Raw genomic sequence first — 12198 nt, 5'->3', positions numbered from 1 at the left:
AAGAAAAAAAAATAGCAAATATATTAAATGATTACTTTTCACAGGTTTTTACAAAGGAGGACACGGACAACATGCCCCACATGTCGACCTGTTCCTATCCAATTTTAAATAACTTTAGCATAACAGAGGCAGAAGTGTTAAAGGGACTAGGAGCTCTTAAAATAAACAAATCCCCTGGGCCAGATGAGATCCTCCCAATAGTACTCAAAGAAATGAAAGAAGTTATTTACAAACCGCTAACAAAGATCATGCAACAGTCTCTTGACACAGGGGTTGTACCGACAGACTGGAAAATAGCAAACGTAATACCGATCCACAAAAAGGGAGACAAAACCGAACCAGGTAACTACAGACCAGTAAGCCTGACTTCTATTATATGTAAACTTATGGAAACTATAATAAGATCCAAAATGGAAAATTACCTATATGGTAACAATATCCTGGGAGACAGCCAGCATGGTTTTAGGAAAGGGAGATCGTGTCTAACTAACCTACTTGACTTTTCTGAGGATGCAACATTGAAAATGGATAACTGCAAAGCATACGACATGGTCTATTTAGATTTCCAGAAAGCTTTTGACAAAGTCCTGCATAAAAGATTAATTCTCAAACTGAACGTAGTAGGGATTCAAGGAAATGCATGCACATGGATTAGGGAGTGGTTAACAGGTAGAAAACAGAAAGTACTGATTAGAGGAGAAACCTCAAAATGGAGTGAGGTAACCAGTGGTGTACCACAGGGATCAGTATTAGGTCCTCTGCTATTCCTAATCTACATTAATGATTTAGATTCTGGTATAGTAAGCAACTCGTTAAATTTGCAGACGACACAAAAATAGGAGTGGCAAACACTGTTGGAGCAGCAAAGGTCATTCAAAATGATCTAGACAGCATTCAGAATTGGGCAGACACATGGCAAATGACATTTAATAGAGAAAAGTGTAAAGTATTGCATGTGGGCAATAAAAATGTGCATTATAAATATCATATGGGAGATAGTGAAATTGAAGAAGGGAACTATGAAAAAGACCTAGGAGTTTATGTTGACTCAGAATTGTCTTCATCTAGACAATGTGGGGAAGCTATAAAAAAGGCTAACAAGATGCTCGGATATATTGTGAGAAGTGTTGAATTTAAATCAAGGGAAGTAATGTTAAAACTCTACAATGCATTAGTAAGACCTCACCTAGAATATTGTGTTCAGTTCTGGTCACCTCATTACAAAAAGGATATTGCTGCTCTAGAAAGAGTGCAAAGAAGAGCAATCGGAATTATCCTGGGTTTAAAGGCATGTCGTATGCAGACAGGCTAAAAGAATTGAATCTATTCAGTCTTGAACAAAGAAGACTACGCACTGATCTGATTCAAACATTCAAAATCCTAAAAGGTATAGACAATGTCAACCCAGGGGACTTCTTTGACTTGAAAAAAGACAAAAGGACCAGGGGTCATAAATGGAGATTAGATAAAGGGGCATTCAGAACAGAAAATACGAGGCACTTTTTTACACAGAATTGTGAGGGTCTGGAACCAACTCCCCAGTAGTGTTGTTGAAGCTGACACCCTGGGATCCTTCAAGAAGCTGATTGATGAGATTCTGGGATCAATAAGCTACTAACAACCAAACAAGCAAGATTGGCTGAATGGCCTCCTCTCGTTTGTAAACTTTCTTATGTTCTTATGTTCTTATGTATGCTGCCACATCCCAGATTTAACCTTTAAAGAACTTTAGTTTACCCTTTTCAGTTGGTAGCTAAGCTACAAGGGTTAGGCTTTTTTTCTCTTCCTACTTTTGTCATTACTATTTTTTTACTACACTGGTACTACTGCTTACACTCTGGTTTGATTTTTTTTTTGTTTCTAATCTATGGATTCAACAGTTTATAAACAAAAAACTGTTTTTATGTAAGGAATCAATATCTTATCTAAGAGCGAGTCATACAGTATCATTCACTTTCTCTCTCTCTGTGCTTTTATTATTATTTGAGTTTTTTTCAGTACATTGAAATTGAAATTGATTCTTGGAACAAGACGGTACAAAAAAGATGAAACAAACTATGCCCTTTTCCAGGCTTTGGAGCTGAATGATTATCTGTCACTTCGATCTAAACTGAACACTAAGCCCCAGGTCCCAGGACGCCACGGCTAATATCTCTGGACAGATCATCATAGAAATTTTCCGTGTAGCTCCTTCCACCAAGGACTATAAATATTTTCCTAATGATTTTACAGGCCATTTGTTAGTGCCACTAATTGAATATTTCATATATTTTTAATTGTGCTGTATTTCTCTTTCATACAGAGTTGCAGTCAGTCTTGGATAGACAGCCAACCCTTTATTGCTTTGATCTGTTACGCAGCACCGTGTAGGGACTTGGGCTCAAATACTTCACACAAGCTGCTTTACACCACATGTGTCTTACCTTGTAAATACACACAGAGGTTTTGTTACAGTACTACAAGTAGATCTTATAGCAAAGAAAACGATGTTTTACCCACAGTCTGCACAGTGGATGTCCATAGTGCATTCAGACAGTTTGTGCTGCAGATGTTTCTTCAACTGAAAAGATAGCTGAATTGCAAAATCTAAATATGTCACTGCCTCTTTCCTTTCACAGACTCTTCCATCCCTGCAGGGTTAATTGTATTTGACTTAGGCATCCTGAGTTAGTTGGGTACCTATGCAATGGATACGTACATTTTCTAATGTAAATAAGGTATGTAAAATCGGTATGAATGAAACTATTACAGAATGGGTGTGATTTTAATATACTTTATTGTCTGCTCATGAGCCAATGTGCCGCTGAGCTTCAAGTGAAGTCATAAATCTGTAGTTTTGTATGTGATAGTGTGACCAGTTTGGCTTGTGGGTGACGGCAGACCAGAAAATACAGACACAGTACTACAGGGATGAAGCGCTGGTGGGCGTATTTTAATTATAAAACAAAGGTTTTTACAAAACAAAACAACACAAAACAAAATGGCATGATGGCCAAAACAAAGAGGTATAATACAGCAACAAACAAATAAGTATTGTGCTGCTTTAAAACCAGCAAGAGTAGCAATTGTTATTTTAAAGATTTACTGTCACTCTGTCTCCTTTCTCCAAACTCCAACTCTCATCAACCTCTCTGGAGCAGCTGCTTCACTTTTATATACATGGCCACCTCCCCAATTGACTTCATTAATTTGGGAGATGGCCACATTATGCACAAGTTTAGCTGGATGGGGGATTTTAACCCCATCCACGCTGTAAAACAACAATAACAAAAATATTGTGTAAAACTAACACAAAACAGTACACTTGAACAATATTAAAAACAAAATAATACAAAATACACACAAGATACGCACAGGGGTGGGCAGGGCCGGGTAACCCATCACGGGACCCTAGGCAAACACTTCTGGGCCCCTATCTTCTTTTATGTATAACAACAAATATATGATTATATATATATATATATATATATATATATATATATATATATATATATATATATATATATGTGTGTACAATAGCTTAGCTCACGCTCCACCAATTTGCAAAAGGTATCATTTTAATTTTTAAGTTATTATACATGTTTTTGATCAGAAACAGTAAATTATGACGAAAGTTGCATGCACTGCTTTGAACTGAACAACTGACCGAATCTGCCAGAAACAGTTTAATTGAAGGCTGTGTGCTAAATACATTTCAAAATAAAGTTGGAAAAACCTGAAGCCTACATCAAATCCCATAGTGGAGCTTGATAATCACCTTTCATGATTTACTAAATAAAAACACAACAGTTTGAATACAGACAAGAACACCATATGCTGCTTGCTACCCAATCATATACTTCTATATAGGAGGGTACTCAAACGTTTGTCCACTAACTGTAAGTCCCCCATAGTCCACAAAAATATATATTAAATAAACAAACCCACCTGCACATTGTCATGTAGTCAAATCAGGGTTGACAACCTTGTAATTTTGTTTTTACTGACATACAGATTTACAGTGGCCTTTTTTTTTTCTTTACTGACACTGTATTTTTTTTTTTTTTACTGACATCAATTAAAAAAAATAGAAACAATAAAAAAAATACATTATAAAAAGGGCTCGTCTTGGGTACTTACATTTCTTTAGGTCTTATTTACTTCTTACGTCATACATTTGCAGACTGGATCATTTGCTTCGTTAGTCTGAAGCTGGTGCTGTTTTTAACAGGGGTGGTGATAGTCAGAATTCCATTCAGAAAGTCTGTAGACAATTGATTTCTTACGTCTGTTTTTACAAGGTTCATCTGAGAAAAAAACTTGTTCTAATTCTGCAGTGCTGTGTGGCAAAGCCTACATACTTACTAACAACCAAACGAGCAAGATGGGCTGAATGGCCTCCTCTCGTTTGTAAACTTTCTTATGTTCTTATGTTCTCATGTAGGAAAACGTGGCTCTCCGCTAGGTGTAAATTCCATCTAGACTATCCAGCATGTTTCCAATAACAAAAAAGCATTGCAAACTGGACGATGTCTCCCAAGCTCGCTGTGCTTTGGCTACTTGGTTGAAGAACTCATACTATTTCAGCACAGTATTGTTAATTGGTATTCTTCTTTTGATATTTTTCACTGCCATCACATAAGGTGTAGGTATATGGCAGTTGGCAACCTTAAGTCAAATGCAGTTTAATGTGTCTTAGTTCTTTCTCAATCGCCAATACAGCAAAAGCAGTGAGCTTTCCTTGCTTTTCTGTTGATGTTTTTTGACACGCTTCATTAAAGAAAATGCTTTCTCCAGGGTCAGGAATAAGGTTTTCATCTAGAAATTGTATGTTAGTATAAAGCTGAACATGACTGGGTTGGGACACCATCAGATAGGGAATACAAACATTTATGTTATAGGTGTTGCTATTTTGTTCCTTCCTCTTTCTTTCATGCAGTGAAAAGGTTAATTGTTGTGATTAATGGAGTGTTTGTGTTGTACAGCTGTGGCTTTACAGCAGAGAGATGGATGGACTGTATTTATGGTAATAGAAATGTGGGCAACTGCTCTGCCATTCTGCCTATACGTAGCATGAATTCAAGTACCCAAATACTCAATTACTCGAAATACAATCTAATTGAGTACTTTGATAAATATTTGTTACTAGGGGGAGTCAGAATGTCAGTAACACTGGCTTTGATTTACTTTGTTAATTGTCGTTACAGATTTTGACCCGTCAATGAGATGGGATTAAAAGCTATACTGTAATTACACACGCAGACGAGTCTGGCGCTTTTGTATAGTTGTTAAGACACTTGCTTTTGGTGTGCATGTTTTGTGCCACCCTTTGCACTTTTACAATATTTTCCACTAATAGATATTTTGAGCAATTTCATGCCAAAAATTCAAATGTGTTTTTATTAGAAATTCCTACCCTTATTTAGAATAAACAGATTAGTGCATCAAGTGTAGCACATACCTCTATTTGAATTATTCCACTTGGGAAGGGCATTAAGTTGCAGCAGTACGTTTTGGACACCCAGAACATAAAGGTTTTTGTACCTAGCCATGCGGCTTGTCCAGGGTTAGACCAACAGAAAACAGTGAGCGGGCTCCTATGTGCAAGGGGTTTTGGGACCCATCAGGCCACGAGTAGGGTCCAGGGGCAAAGCCCCAGGGGAATTTTTCACATTTACAGTGCCAGTGGTGTCAATTTTACACCTAAAAGATAAAGAAATTATAATAAGAAATTATCTATAGATATTATTTTGGGTAATGAGCGCGGTGTATCTCTCCTCTCTCCTTCTCTCCTCTGCCTCCCGTCTGTTATCCAGCGCTTCCAGCAGCTCTGCCAATGCATTGCAGTCCATGATCCCACTACTAACCCCACGTGGGGCAAAGTGATTAAGTGGATACAGGTGCAGGAGTGATGCAGTGCGTGATTAAACAGACAAGAGAGCTGTAATCCAGTTTGGAAAGGGGTTTTATTGTATCCAGGTCTGGTGACCAAATAATAAGACCCCGGCAATACACAACAATGTGCATTGCACGGAGTAAATAACAACGGGTTGCAGTCCCAAACAATAAACACAAATATCCACCCCACAATAATACCTATACAGTCACCAGTCCTGGGTGCGTGCAGTACTGCTCGTGGTGGGTGATACAGTTTATTTTGTGACAGTAGTGCAGTGCTGTTCCGGCTTTGTGCTGGCCCTTGGCGACAGCTCCGGAATCATGTTAACCTTCTAGTAATTTATAAAACAAGACAATTACAGACAAACAAACAAAACACTCATAATACGTAATTTCTCACGGGGTCTCTCACAGTCCTTACAGGTTCAATGACTCAAAGCAAAGCGAAGAAACAGATTGTGTTTCTCCGTCCCCTTTTATGCCATCACACATAACCCCTTGGTAAACGAGTGCAACCGCCCCTCCAATCTGCGGCTGTCACGTTGTTTCCCTTCCGGGTCAATGCGTTAATGCAACGAAGTCCCGCCCCCTTTCTAGCTGGCCAACTTCCCTTGAACCCTGGAAAAGAACTGTCAGGCCAACCCATCCAGGGAACTCTGTTCTCGCTGCTCACAGGTCGGGAGGGAGATTTAGAACCAAGAATCATTGTATTTCTGTCACACACATCTATTAAGTTCAAATTATTTGTATTTAATATATAGATGAGTAACTGTATTATGCAGTGCACACTTATAATTGCTATTCTAGAAATAACCAAAAATGAATTGAGCAATAATACTGTATACATTACTGTATATACTGTATACAGTATATAAAATGCAAACAACAACTCAAATAGATCCTATTTGCATCTGTGAATGTGCATAACGCCTCCTAGTTTGATTAATTTAATTTGTATGATATATTATTTAGTGATTCTATACTCGTAGCCTTGTTGTAAATTGTTCAAATAGAAATGCTGTTTTTAGTTTTCTAACCCTGCGGCTTCTTGGAAACTCACCCCACCCTCATTACATTTGAATTGGAAATTGGATACTCCAATCTTATCCCTGGATGGTATAAAATTAGCCAAGGGATAGATTTTGGGTTTCCTACTGTCAAATTTGATTGGAAGAAGTAGATCACAATCCTGCCAAAGCTTACATATCAGCAACTATAATTAGACTTTTAAAACAAAATGTTGGTTTGAAAAGAGCCATGGACATACCCTTTGTGGGGTAAAGATCAAAGCTATCTCCATGTCTTAAATACACTATGACCCTGTCCCCAATGCATGTTAGAATCAGTTTACAGGATACAGCATAATACAGTTGTGGGAAAAAAGTGACCTAAACAGTTTTTAATTGTCTATGTTGTTTACAGCAAATTAAAGTTTGTAATTTTGTCAATGTTATTTACAACAAATGTGACCAATAACAATGCATCCCCAACTAACTTTACAACTGCATTCTTTGGTCGTGGTTACTGTGCTGCACTTAAAGTATAGGTTAAAGTTACCTTTGTCTCCTCTTTTTTAAGATTTAAGCAAGTCACCAGTCATTAGATAATGGCCTCCTTCTCGTCTTAAACATGCTACTCTGAGAGGATGTTATGTTAGCGATTTGGCACAGTCTCTTGTCATGTTTTAAGTCAAAGCCAAAGAACAATGAATCTTTGATATAGCTTTTCATTGGCTGCAGGCCAATGAAATATTGTTGTTGTTGTTGTTCAGGTTTCAGCCTCATGCATACATTGCAATTAACCATCTCAGGGTACTCGTTGCACAGCCGTCCCCATTCAGTAATTTAAGAAATGAACTGGAAGTTTAATCCATCTATATATGCTTAGTAAGTAACTAATCAGGTGAAAATGTGCGAATATACCATTTCTCAAAATGGTCATGCTTTTGCTTCTATGTACACCTCTCAACTGTGCCAAAAAATGTGTTTGACAGATACCCTTCAGAAGTTAAAAGGATATTACCTTCAGAAGTTAAAAGATAACTTATGGAATTAAGTGTCTGTGAATCACTGGGGCTGATGGATGAGATTTTGCTGTGGGTTTTTTTTTTTAAAATAGCAGCTAATATTATTGCAAAACCAATTTCTCAGCCTTTTAATAAATCTTATGTGGCACTGGCAGAAGTATTTGCTATATCACAGAAAAAGGGCAACTTTGTTTGTTAACTTCAAGGCTAGTGAATTTTTGTTCTATTTCAATTTAATTTGCAGTAGAAAAATAGGTACGTTCTCAATTACATTATGTGTCAAGTCTGGGGGGGGGGGGGGGGGGCGATGTAAGGTGATCTGCGGCTGCAAAATACCCATATTGCTGCCAAAAACTGTTTAGCTGGTGTAGAGTGGGACTTTAGCGGTCACTAAAAGTATGACGTGTGTAAAGAATGATTTTCACCTGGCATTCTGCACCTGCTATCAAATTAGCATTTTGCCATCATTAATCCATTTAAATGATATTGAAATGTATTCAAATGAAGAAAAGAGCATGGAATTGGGCGGGGATCTAGAATACTAAGTGGGTGCAAAAATTATAATGTCATGTAAGGATTTTGTCTTGCACTTGGGCAATTGCTGACCCTCCAAAAACTTTGCACCTCCTCTGACAAGGTGCAAACCACTGTAGAAGCGGGTAATTAAGAGCTGTATAAAACCACACACACCCCTTCTGAGACATGTCATTGGCCTCAGGATGGCTGCTGTGGTACACTGCCTGATGCGGCAACACTTGGCTCTTATTGAGGACAGGCAGAAAAACCTTCAGAGGCAAGATGGAGAAGACCCTGCATATTCAAACCCAGGGTCTCTTTGTTTGGGATGAATTGTCTTCTCTGCTTGCCTCTCCAGCGGTGTCAGCTGTGATGTGGATGGTGGCCCTCCTCCTGTTCCTGCCGGATGCCTTTGCTGCTTTATGAGTTTCTGCCACCTTTTCATCACCTGGTTGACTGTCCTCCTGGTAACACCGACAGCATTGACTTTCTCCACTATAGGGGACCATATGGCCTCTTTGATAGCATAACTGATGTTGGATGAGGCTTTTTCAAATAACTCAATTTCATACTGAGTTACCTCAGCCATAAGGACTCTCAGCTCCTCCTCAGAAAACTTTTTATTTTCTTTTCCATGCACCAAGAGGACTTTGCTGCCCTTCCTCTGTCATTTTTTTTGTTTGGTTTCATTTCCGTGCTCCACAAATCTCATACAGTCCTAACTCACCTCGCCTGATGCACAGGCACCACTCATTTCGACCCTCATTATCATGATTGCGGCTCATTATTTGTGTGTGTTGAGTAATTTGCATTGCTCTTAAGCTTACATAGGCCGCACTGCACAATAATGACCTGGCTGCTAGGTAATTTGGCTTTTGCAGCCACAATTGTTTATTATTATTATTATTATTATTTATTTCTTAGCAGACGCCCTTATCCAGGGCGACTTACAATTGTTACAAGATATCACATTATACATTATTTCACATTATACAGATATCACATTATTTTACATACAATTACCCATTTATACAGTTGGGTTTTTACTGGAGCAATCTAGGTAAAGTACCTTGCTCAAGGGTACAACAGCAGTGTCCCCCACTGGGGATTGAACCCACAACCCTCCGGTCAAGAGTCCAGAGCCCTAACCACTACTCCACACTGCTGCCCTTGCACTACTCCTATCCTTACATCAGCCCCTAGATGTATAGTGTTTGACTGGGTGTGTCGGTTACTATGTTACATATTGGTTATTTGAGTTTGGAAAAATTGGCATATCTGGATTGACTCAGTATTTTAATGGCCTTAACTAAGGAAAATGCTGGATTCTGCCGAGTCAAAGCCCAGGGGGCGTAAAGTTGTCATTAAGGCAAAAGATATGGGGGGAGCGCTGGCTCAGGCAGGGGTGAAATTACAGTCATTATTAACATTAGGTACCATCTTGTACCATCTTAAGTTTCCTATCTATATATCTATTTTATACAGAAGCATATACAGGTAGTGGACAAAAAAATGCAAACACCACTATGGTATCCCGCTCTGTGGAGTTCTCGGCGGACTGTTTTTGATGAAACTGGCTGCTCACACCCCAGGTTGAAATTTAAAGTCAGTTTATCTGCAGTTGCTTGCCTGTTTTGCCTTGCACTTCGAATTAATACACTGCTATCACAATCCTGGAGTATGCGCTTCAGCCCACTGTTGCCCTTTGCTGATGATGTCTTTCCCTCGGAGTTCCTTGCCAACATCACCTGAGACACCTTTGATCGTGAAACATCAGCAAGTTGAGCTGTCTTGGTCACTGAAGCTCCTGCCAATAATAATATTTTTGTTTTCACTAGATAATTGCATTAAAAAGTAATGTTTTTCATGATAATTATTAAGTTATAGCATAATAATTATCTTGCAAAAACATAAACAAAACCACTGCCAGTATTTTGTCAGTCTCAAATCTCAACATACTCACTTGGGACACCCCTTTCTTGATTTCACAGCCTCCATAAAATAACTTGCTACATCTGCCAGATCACTGTTAGTTGTGTATGCTTCTAACCAAATACTGTATAGAATATCCATCAATTGCACTGTTAATGCAGATTCCATAGGGTTTCAGTTTATCGTAGCAACCAAGATGCCATAGAAAATCAGGGCCTGAGTTGTTGTATGTTCTGTGTCTCAATTGATTTCTATACCTAAATTGAACACCTTGGGAGTCAATAATATTAAGCAGCTGTCTAACGTCATTCTGGCTGACAACAAATCCTTCTTGAATGCATTTCAAGTGCATTAATCTGTATCCATGTAAGTGTCCAGAGTGTTCAATTTCTTGCATTAAATACGCGCTGTGTCTAGTACCTCAGAGTGATGCTTTCGCCTAAGTGTTCTCTTGCATTCCATCCAAATGCGCTAAACATTACAACATTTCCTTATGATTTAGGTCTAATCCAAAATAGAATCTGATTATTTTATTTCTTTCTTTATTTTTAATTTAGTCATTGCCAATTATTTTTTATTATTTTCTCCCCAATTTGAAATGGCCAATTATTTTTAGGCTCAGCTCACCGTTACCACCCCTGCGCTACCTCAGGAGGGCGAAGACGAACACATGCTGTCCTCCGAAGTGTGTGCTGTCAGCCGACCGCTTTTTTTCACACTGCGGACTCACCATGCAGCCACCAAAGAGCTACAGCGTTGGAGGATAACGAAGCTCTCCGGCAGCTTACAGGCAAGCCCGCAGGCGCCCGGCCAGACTACAGGGGTTGCTGGTGCGTGGTGATCCGAGGACACCCTGGCCGACCTAACCCTCCCTCCCCCCGGGTGGCGCTCGGCCAATTGAGCGCCGCCCCCTGGAAGCTCCGGTCCTCAGTCGGCAAAGGAATAGCCTGGACTCGAACTTGCGACGTCCAGACTATAGAGCACATCCTGCACTCCACGTGGAGCGCCTTTACTGGATGCACCACTTGGGAGCCCATAGAATCGGATTTTGTTTACTACATCAGCCATGCCTCTCTCCTGGTTTGTGAATTTACTTATGCTAGTGAGACATCGTGTTATTTATTTATTGATTTATTTATTTGGCAGGTGCCTTTATCCAAGGCGATTTAGTGTTACAGGGCAGTGCAGGCTTAAAATGCAAGTTTAATATTTAAATACAGTATAGTTTACAGTAAGTGTAAAATAAATACTATTACTAAAATATATTATGAACTAGGATGCAACAAGTTAAGATTACAACAAGTTATGTTTGCATTAGTCTGCGCGATGTTCTGAAGCCTGATGAATTGCAGTTTGTTTCCGTTTTCACTAGATAATTATCAAGTTTTAACTTAATTATGTCATGAAAACGGAAATTAGCATAATCTGGTGAAAATGGAAATGATTACGTTATAATGTAATAATTATCTGGTGAAAACGGAAACCCTGTTTGTTTGTTTGTTTTCTCTACATGGCAGCTATACGCTTCCCTAATTTTATAATTGTGATGGGGTGCCAGCTCGCCCCTATAAATATGTGTTTGTTGTTATTGTTAGTTTTACTGTTTTCATTATGTTTTTGTGATTCTTGGTTTGTTTTGGATTGGCAGGGAGGGGGTTAAATTCCTCACTGCAAAATACATGTGAGAATGTGGCTGGAGCCTTAAGTGTTTAATTGTTAATTATTAGTTAATTGGGCTCCAGCCACAGACTATAAAAGGACAGCTGAAACCCTTTGTTAGAGAGAGGAGTTTTTGGGTGAGTTTTGTTTGTTGGTGTTCTGTGCTGTTTAGTTTTTTGAAAAAGAAA

Source organism: Acipenser ruthenus, chromosome 1 (genome assembly GCF_902713425.1).
Source record: "Acipenser ruthenus chromosome 1, fAciRut3.2 maternal haplotype, whole genome shotgun sequence".
NCBI classification, from domain to species: domain Eukaryota; kingdom Metazoa; phylum Chordata; class Actinopteri; order Acipenseriformes; family Acipenseridae; genus Acipenser; species Acipenser ruthenus.
The sequence above is the reverse complement of the archived record's forward strand: the minus strand, read 5'-3'. Positions refer to the sequence as shown.